Source organism: Pyrus communis, chromosome 16 (assembly GCF_041283825.1).
Source record: "Pyrus communis isolate YQ-2024b chromosome 16, ASM4128382v1, whole genome shotgun sequence".
In the NCBI taxonomy this organism is placed as follows: domain Eukaryota; kingdom Viridiplantae; phylum Streptophyta; class Magnoliopsida; order Rosales; family Rosaceae; genus Pyrus; species Pyrus communis.
In genome coordinates this window covers 9,064,419-9,075,599 of record NC_142580.1, presented here as the reverse complement: position 1 = coordinate 9,075,599, position 11,181 = coordinate 9,064,419, and positions in this window count along the sequence as shown.

Sequence of the window (11,181 nt, the reverse complement as noted above, 5' to 3'; positions counted from 1 at the left end):
GCCATGCCTTTCACTCACAATCAGATTGACGAAGACTCTCACCATATGCATATATGCATCAAATCTTTAGTCATTTGACTTATAGAATTGGGTGTCACAATTTTTTAGTTGGTCATAAATTAATGGGCAGCCAATAGCATACCTGCATGCTTTTGTTCATGTCAACAAATGCTCATAGTGCCATTACATTGGGTGTCACTAATAAACTTTAGCATCACCTCAAAATGAAATCAAAGTATTATGTACATCAATGTCAGGAAAGTGTTATTGGCACTTCAAAAATCTTATTTTACACTCATCATAAGTGTATTTTTCGTTTCTAATATAAAAAATTTGGAGTGTAGAATAAAATTTTTGAAGTGCCAATAACAATTCCCTAATGCCAAATTATACAAATAAAGTTTGTGCGTGGGTTTGGAATGGAATATGACATTATAGCCCATGTTGGACCGTTGAAAATGACTGTTAATCAGCATTATCTGTTCTGAGTCACGCGTTCATTAATTTATATTAAAGGAAAATTAATGAAAAGGGCTTGAAAACTTTGAGTTTTAATGATAAGGACAAAATAAAGGGTAAAGTGAATAGTACCAGGATTGATTTTTTATTGTAAAAATGTGGGTTTTCGTTAAAGTGAACAGTAGCGTGAACTTTTAGTTAAAACTCCCTTATGTCAATTTACTACTGTTGAGTCTCTCATCTATAGTTATTTACATTTAATTATGTTTCATTCTCTTTTTTTTCCGTGTCCCTCATCCTAATGATCCGCTCTGGTTTAGACTTTCACCGAATTTGGTAGTTAAAAGATAGTCTAATAACCATCTTCAGGGCTGCTTTGGTATTATTTTAAGAGTATAAGAAGAATCATACATGATTTCCATGGCTACAATATAATATACACAGGTGTGAAAATTGAATGAATAACCAAAGCACCATAGCAGTTATGGTGAGTTCTATGGCGCACGAAGCTTTGTGCGAAAAAAAAGGGTTCAGGAAGCAATAAGTGAATGAAAGAAAAAAGTCGTGACAATAAAAATAAGGAAATCTTAACGAAACACTCATGTACTGTTCACTTTTAACGAAAATGACATTTTTAACTTGAAAAGTCACTCCTAATACTATTCACTTACACCTTTATTTTGTCATTTTCATTAAAACTAAAATTTTTTAAGACTTTTCATTAGTTTTCCTTAAAAATAAGAGCATAAATTATGTACTGTCAAGGGAATGCATATAGCCCAGTTATTTGATTGGTGCAATTGACAGGATACATATACGAACATCAAGTTGGAGGTAAGTTTCATAAGAGAGGATGAAGACGAAAAGATCGGAAGTAAGGGGATCGTTTTTGGCAATGGTGATATCTTGTATAGTTCTGTTAATAGATGGATCTCTAAAGAATAATAGATTAGTCGCATCCTTGTCTGATAAGATCTTATTAATTGCCAGTTGAAAACATAAATATATTGATGAACTGCAAATCGAAGATGAAGATGGTTTTTGAGGCTTTGACCATAAAATAATCTTTTGTTGCATATCTTAATTATGTTTACACATTACATTTTAATATTTGTATATTTGAAAATAAATTATAGAAGTATAATAACAGGGCATGAGGTCAACAATATCCGTATATCATGCAAATAATAAAATTATTAAATCACATTTAACGAGCGTCTAAATCAAACGCAAAAGAAAATAGTAACTTGAAGAAGAGTTGGATTGAGACATTGAGTAGGGTTTCCAATTTGATACGTAGGTCATCAAACTATTAAAGTCAGTGCATTTGACGCTGACATATTTCATTTAGCCTTGTCAGGCCTACTATAACTAGTTATTTCAGTTTTCTACTAGCATCTTTGACAAAGAGGTAGATTATCTGACTTTTTGTCTGGATGTTCTTCTTATTTCCTTCTATTTTGTGCAATCATGATTAAGTCACGTCAATATTTTATACTGATTTTTTTATAGAAATAATAAAACAAAAAGCAATAGGAATACAAAATGTTGACGTGACTTAACTGTGATCGCACAAATAATAAGAGATGAAAATAGCACCAAAAAAGGAGGGTAGACAATCTGCCTCCCTTTGACTATAACCTCAATTCTATTCATCAATCTGAGCAATATACGAGTTATTTGAAATTAATTAAATGAACAATGTATAAAAAAAAAATCTTTCTATGGTTGTTCATGCATTCTCCTGTCCCTTACCAATTCTTGGTCATTGAGATGTATAGCCAATACAAATTAATATTTAAAGAATGCAAATTATTGCTGATATCCTAAGGTTGAATCAATCACCTGATGTAATTCAAGTAGCATTAGTTCGTTAATTTATCTGTAGTTTAATTTTAGTTTTTGAACTCTTATATTAGTTTTTTTTAGTTCTTAAATTTAATAATGTGTCGCACCACTGGTCCTGTCCTCTATTTAAATTTAGAGGTATGCTAGGAACTTCATCCCACATTACTAAAAATGAATTTAAAAATAGAAATGGGAAAGAAAAAGAAAAACCACCCCCCCCCCCCTTTTTTTTTTTTTTTTTTTGTGTAAGAAAAATTGAATATATAGGAATTTTTTTTTCATAGTTCACTATGTGATCTATTAGTTGTTTAAGTCCAACCATAATTCGACTTCCTACCAACTTTGAAATCACATTACCTAATATTTACAAGTCACTAAAGTCTAATCATTTTCGTTTTATATATTTATAGTTCAAATTTCATTTATATTTAAGTTTGAGATACTAATTTATAAATTTTTATTTACTTTTTAGCTTATTCTATTGTTTTTTGAAGTTTCGAGTTGAAGTTCCTAATACACTCCTAGAGTTAATAAAAGCAATCAGGTGTTCGAAAAAGGTCTAAGGATGCAACACATTGTTAAGTTCAAAAACTAAAGAAACTAATATGAGAGTTCATGAACTATAATTAAAGTAATAGTAAAGTTCAAAGACCAGTATTATAATTAACCTTATTAAAAAAAGTCATGGGTAATCTTGACCTAATAAACTTATGAAGTGATTCATAATGATAGACCAATGATTCGATTTTGTACACAATGGCAGAGTTAAGCATAGAGCACAAGCCCTGACTATCTCATCCACTTCTTTTTATCCCTTTTAGTTCATATATATAATGTATAAGCGCAAATGTGAAGATGGGATCCTCCTTGTCTTTGGTTGGAAAGTGACTCTTTTAGTGCTTTTTTCGTTGTCAAATTGACTGATTTTGGTTCTCTTTGGCCTCTTTGTACACAATGATCTATTTGTTTGGACCACATTTAGAATATGACTTTCTATGCTTCTCACATACATCGCGAAAGAAATGTCACGGACAATTTCGTTAACGTGGGCTTATTTTCTCCAACTTTGGTATGGCAAGATTCTCTTGCGCTGATAGTTCGTGTTGCTTTGTTTTAGGACTATGTTGGCTGCCTAACTTCTGCTTCTCAAATTAATGTGTATGTCGGTATATAGGTTTGTCTTAATTTTTTTTTCAATCTTGTGGTGATGTTCGACTTGTTTTGCATGTTTAGACCTTTTAGGTTTAGGTTTAGAGGGGCTAAGTTTCATGTCCCCCCTCCCCCTCTCTTGTATCTTTTTTTATTTCGTTTCTAGAGGGGTAATTATGGTTTATGTCCCCCTTCTTTTTCTTTCTTTTTTTCTTTCTTTTTTTCTTGTATTATGATGGGTAATATTTATATCCTCTGCCCTTTCTCGACTAGGTGTAATTTTTTTTTTCGTTATCAATAAAATTCCCATAGATTGCCGAAGTTTTCCTAAAAAAAAGAACAAAGAAAAAAACAAATGTGAGGATGGGAAGCTTTTAGTTAAGCTAATGTCCCTTATTAATTATTATGTACGGGCTAAAATCACATATTTCAATACTATATGTAGTACCTGCAAAAAAATATATTATATGTAGTAAATGAAAGAATAAAAAAAGAAAGAGATAACCATTCTACACTTAATACTTTTGTAACTAATATATATGGATGTATATATTAACTTCGTATCTTATATTTGGCCCCCGAATATTAAGTATATGGCTCCACCCTTGAATTTGAACGTGTACAAACTAAGAGAATACTATAAACTGTTGAGATAATTTTTTTTTCCTATTTTTTAATATTAGATATAAGTTAAAATCACCTATAAGTGGGGTTTAAGTAAAAAACAACAAAATTTAGTTTTGTGAAATTATATTATTGCTCCTAATTTTTTTGTTGTGATAGAAGACTAAACTTTTTTGGTTGATAAAGAGAATTTTGCTAATAAGTAGCTTACATATATAAGTATTGTAGTTAAATTCATATAACTATATGCAAAACGTGACATGCCTTTCAGTCAGTATCAAATTGATGAAGACTCTTTCAATAAAAAAATTTGATGAAGACTCTCACCATATGCATATATGCATTGAATCTTTAGTTATTTGACTTATACACAATTTTTTAGCTGGTCACAAATTGGGCAGCCAATAGCATACCTGCGTGCTTTTGTTCATGTCAAAAATGCTCATATTCCCAATACGTTGTCACATTCCAGCTAATTTTCTACAACATTAGCTTCACTACCCCAAAATCAAATCAATGTATTATTTATATCAATGTCAAGTTTTACAAATAAAGTTTGTGCGTGGGTTTGGAATAGAATATGACATTAGCCCCTGTTGGACCGTGGAAAATGACTGTTAATTTATATCAACGTCTAAATGGATGGATTCACATCGATATGCATAATCATCGTCATCTGTTGAGTCACTTGGTTATTGATTTATATCAATTTATTATTAGTGATTTAGAATGTTTTTTTTGGTGCAACGATATATTTTACACTAAGAGGAGGGAGAGTTCAGTTAAGCCACACAATAGACAACATAATTTGGTATTGAATTTGTCATCCATGAGATTCAAACATAAGATTTTTCACTTACAAGTGAGGAGAATACCGTCAGATCGTAGTACTGAATGGATAGTGACTTAAAATATTAGAGGTATAATTTTATGTTTTCATAATTAAATTAAGAAACATATCTTTCCTCACACGAATATTTTTAATCAATTGATATAATATATGTACCTACACACACACACACACACGCACATATTCCGAGTCAAATGTTAGATATGATACCTTGTATAGTTCTGTTAATACACGGATCTCTAAAGCATAAAAGAATAGTCGCATCTTTGTCTAATAAGATCTTATTAATTCCAGTTGAAAACATCAATATATTGCTGAGAACGACTGTAAATCGAAGATGATGGTTTTTGAGGCTATAACCATAAATTATCTTTTCTTGCTTAATTTAAATTATGTTCACATTAAATTATATTATTGTGTAATTAAAAATATAGAAATAAATTATATAATAACAGGACGTGAGGTCAACAATATCCGTATATCATGGAAACAATAAAATTATTAAATCATATTCAACAAGCGTCTAAATCAAACACAAAAGAAAATAATAACTTGAAGAAGAGTTGGATTGAGACATTGAGTAGGGCTTCCAATTTAATAAGTAGGTATCGGACTATCGAGGTCAGTGCATGTGGCGTTGACGACTGCATGGGACTGCAGATTAACACTGCTATTCTACTGTTGAATCAATGAATCAGCATTGTACATATTGGCAGAGTTATGCATAGACCACAAGTAACCCCGACTCCCTCACCACTATTTTTATCCATTTTAATTCGTAGATATAATGTCAGTCCTGCTCTCAGGTCCTCATTTTGAGGATTTGTGAGGACTAATTGTAAATTAATTGTAAAATTATATTAGTTTATATTAAAAGTTCAATATATTAGTTTAAGTTCAAAGAATTATATAAGCACAAATGTGAAGATGGGTAGCTTTTAGTTAAGGTTATGGCCTTTCATTAAGTACGGGATATATATATATATATATATATTGATATATATACACACACACACACCCTTTAAGAGAAGCGAATCCTATTTTTTTTCAAAAAATAGAGATTAGTTGTGGGATTCACTCTACATCGAATTTCAACGATCCGAATCATCTATTTCGTAAGTCCTGATTCATAGATCATCTTTACAAAAATTCAATTTAATCCGAAACCATTTGCTTATTCAATTATCATAATGAAATTTCATTGTTTCTTATAGAATAAAATATTCGTTAATTTCTTTAAACTCAATTAGATATATCAAATATTTTCGATTTGGTTGATATTTTGCAAAGATAATCTAAGAGATGCAATTTAAAAAATAGATGGTTCGGGTCTTTTATATATATATATATATATATATATATATTAATCTTTGTTTCTTATGTTAACCCCCCGAAACATTAAGTTATATAAGGCTTCACCCTTGAATTGTTGAGGGGAAAGAGAGGAAGGGGAAGAGATAGCTGCGAAAAGAAAGAGAAAGACGTGAAATTAATTCAGCTATTGGATTTGTATCAACGGGTGAGATCAAAAGATTCTTATAGGATTGATCCGGAGATGATCTTTTTTGAACAAACGATACTAAGAGGGTTGTGGAGTGAGTTAAGCCTAATAATGAGTTAGTAATAATGTGATTCAAAATTGCATATAGTAAGAATCGAACCCCTCTCACTTATAAGTAGAAAAAAATAATATCATTAGATCATAGTACTAAGTGGCATTCGAAGAGAATAATCCTCTGAATTTGAACATATCGCTCGTGATGTGACTCGACAATGAGAGAATGCTAAGGCTAAATCACTTGGTTATTCGGAAACCACCTATATCCGTTGATTTATGAAACTTATGAAGCGACTCATCAATCAATTTTGTATGTGAAGCTCGTGACGATAAACATTATCGTGAAGACTTTTTCTTTATTGTATAGTGACTTTCCTTTTCTTAATAGTAAACATCTTAACCTTGTAATGTGTATATTGGCGTGGCCACATCAAGTTATATAAAGTAATTAATGTACTAATTAGGATGTGTTTGATGCTTCATGTTAACAACTTCATATTATGCCTATAACTACAGATGGATAATGATTTGCTAACCGTACTCACCTAGCTAGAGAAGCTACTATGAACTTTAAGAAATCAAAAGATTCATTCTTTGGCCAAGTTCGGTATTGCTTTGTTCTACCAAAAATTGCTTCATTTAAATTAAGCAATAAAAAAATGTTTGTTAAAATAAAATATCATGATTATTTTAAAAACTGTTTTAGTAAAAAGCGGAGTTGAGCCTTTAACGAGTACTTTTAATTCTTGTAGTACGCCTATTAATTTTAAAAATGACATTATTGATCCTTCTAGACACATTTTTTCATTGAAGAACAAAGTTACACGACCATTGTCAGTACGATCACCATTGTTGCCATCACCACCACACCCCTTTTTTGGCACCATCACCACCACCACCACCACCATCACAACCATTGCCCTTGCCGCCGTTGTCGTCATCATCACCTACACTATCATATCTATTTTTGTCATTATATACAATTATCACTTTTACATTAAAATTGATCACACGTTTTTTCATTGCTTTTCATACTCACAACACTTATAAAATACAGTTATCAAAAAACACTTAACCGCTTTATTCTCCAACTGATCATTCTTAAAGTATAACAAAAACATTTTTTTAAAGCATGGTAGTTCCAAATTGGCCCTTAATAAAAACAAAGAACTTTCTCTACCACGTATGTAAGAAGGCCATACCTTTTTTGGCAAATAAGAATGCCAAATTTGTGACCACTTCATACCGATCATTACTCTCTCTCTCTCTCTCTCTCTCTAAAATACAAATCTAATCTAATACGATCATTGTTTGGATTGGCATTGGTGCATATATAATCCAATGAATTTTAGATTAATACGTAATGAGAAATTTGTGACCACTTCATGCGATATTGTAATACATTCACATGCTATAAACTTTCACTCATGTTTAAAAATGCGCATTGGTTAGCGCATGCTGTGTTATATCGCTTGTTGTGTTCTGATACATACGAAACTATAATTTTTCAGAAAAAGGAGTACAATTCATCTTTTAATTTTTTTTCAAGTAAGTCTCTTATATTAGAGATGTGATATGATAATGTGGCTTATTAACATTTTTCAAATTTAAAACAACAAACCGATTATAATTTGATTTGTTGAAAACTCATCCAAAATTTTCGACTATAATCACGACTAAATTCCTAATCAACCACTGACCACGTACATATCGGCTCTGTGCACTTTAATTCTGGAGCTTTCACAGTAATGAATGTATGAGAGTAACTAAAGTTACCATTATTCTCTATTCTCTATGATAAAACACAAAATACAAAATTTAATACTGCAAGAAATTGATATTCCATCTCTACTCAGATATGACCAACAGTGGATGAATGATGAATCATGAGATTCCTTGAACCCAAATCAAAACCCCAGAAAAACTAGATCATACCAAATTGTCATGGCCAATTAAAGATGAGTGAATTACCACAAATACGGACAAACACCATCCATTAGTACTGTCTTTATCACGTACGATACGATTGGACGTAGGATCTATATATGAGCTGAGGTTGGTACCTTTCGGGTAAGAATTGTTACCCAACAAAATGTTGAGTTTGATGATCACAATCTGTGGAATGTCATGCTCATGTAAACCTAGCTCATCAAACCCTCGACTTCTAGAATAACTTACCTACACGGGAGAAATATGTTCATATCCCTACACATATTAAGTGATACATAATATGTCATACGACGAGTGAAATAATGAGAATGTGAACATAACATCGTAGTATAAAAGTTTTCTCGTAGATATTATCTGTAAATGCATCAATAAAATAGTCAACAATATTTAAAGGTGGTGTATTTTTAGTTTTGTTTATTTTTTATTTCTAATTAAAGGCATTGCTAAAACGCGTCGATGGTTATAAGATCAAAATCAAATTATACAAAAAGGTGTGCAAAATCGAAAAGATCACGAACACACATGGGAGGGAGATGACTTAAATTGGTAAAGCTATAAGACCTAACTCATGAGCCAAGATCATGAACTCCATGATTTTCACAAACGAATGTGGAAAGCATGAATCACATTCTTTAATAATTAACTGTTAAATGTCATCTACAATCTTTATCTTGATCAATCTGTAGATGAGGTGCTGGTGTGGAGAAAACTAGGTTTCTTTCTCTAGACTTGTTTGCACATTTAAACTCTAATACGTGTTTTTTATTTATTAATGTACACATTAGATAGGTATGTGCATTATTATAAGCAAAGAGAAACACGTTTCCTAATAATGAATCATATAATTAATTACCATCCATCACTATATTAAAATAAGAAATCAAATCTCATGAATTGACCTAAGATTGTTTCCAAACAATATTTATTAAATCGACTATAGTATACTTAGACAATATCATGTAGGCCACAGAAATATAAAGAGAAATCAGTTCCATGTGTGTGGAAAAATGAAGACATTACGTCTGAAAGGAAAGTTTGACGTCCTAGCAACAGAAAACGCATTAGACTCTCTCTCTTGTTTTTCAACCTTGCAAACTTCTTTGCCGCTGGCCCTAACCTATGGCTTGGGTGCTAGTGGTTATCCTTGTCCAAGTTCTTTGTTCTCTTCTTTCTCTCTTTTTCCTAATCCTCTTCTCTCTTTTTCAATTTTTTCCTGAGATTTTTCTTAGTTTCTGATAGGTATTTTTACCACCTGCAAAAGTAGGGATAAAAACACTTAAAAATACTTGCAAGAGAACAAGGTAGTTGTAGTATAAAGGGCTCAAGCAAGGTCGTTTTCCACAGGAATTGAATGAATAATTTATATAAACTAATTCTTAGCTAATTATTTGAAAACAAAGATTGGAAAATGTTGATTTTATGACCTAAAATATTAAAAACGAATTTAATTAAGAACAATTAAATAAATAGGAAAAGTAAAGAAAACAAAAGAAAATAGTTTTGAAAACCAAATTGAAAAAGCCTAGGGTTCCGCCGTCCCCTTAACAATCCTATGTAGATTTATCAATTACTTATGAATTACCCATGCAACTTTGAAGGTTAGGTTTTCCTAATGCATATTCTACTCGTGGTATTCAAGTTAGAACGTATATCAAACATGCAATCCGTCCGTGGTATTCAGATCAAATATAAACATGCATGATTCATTACGCTTTGTGAAAACCCTTTGAAAAATCATGCAACCCCTAAGACATGGTATTCATCCTAGGTGAAATTACAACTATCAACCACAAGAAGCAATACTCAATCCCCCGGTGGTATTCCAACCGAATTGCATCCAATTACTTATCTAAACATCATAATGGTAGCTAAGCATTAAGATATAGAGACAGTTTAAAGCACATTGATTAATAATTCAAAGCATGCATGCATAATATTATAAGCAATTAAATAAAAACTACATATTCATGCTAAGGCTCAAGGCATCGCCCTAGCAAACAAAAATTAGCTAGTAGCAACCATAAAAAAAAAGGAATTTATTGAAATAGAAAAAGGATAGAAAACACCTTCAAAATACAAAGTGTCAAAGCCTAGCTAAATTCTCCACGTACATTCCCCCCAATGTTGCGTTCTCCTCTTCTTCTAATGGCTAAAAGTCTTATTTATACTACTATAAAATAAAACCCTACTTTGAAAAGGTCTTAGAATAAAACTAGGAAACATAATTAAATCATAAAACATAAAATAAAAAGGTTTCCTATTTGAACTAAAATTCGGAGTTCTCAGAAAATTAGTCTTTTGACTGATCAAATCAACTACAAATTGGTCCTAAAAGGTCTCTTTGAAAAGTTGAAGACATCCCGTACAAATCCTCAGAAGGAATCTTCCTCAAAATGTGCCATATTGACCTCCAAAATACTCAAAACGTCCAAAAATGTCAATCTGGGAAAGCTGCGCGCTGAGCCTTAATTTCATCGTCACGGTCAAACGACTTGGTAGAAAAAACTAGAATTTTGATAAAATCATCTTGAAAGACCCACAAACATCCTCCAATTGGAATCACTCCAAAATTCACCCGTTTGATCACTTTTTGCTTCAAAGGAAGTCGAATGTCCTACATTGAAAATATAAAACAAAGTATCAAAATTCTACCAAAATAATTACCAAAATATACTAAGAATAGGGTAAAATATATAATATGAAATCGACTCATCAGTTTCCTTGAGCCTTGTCTAAAAAATTT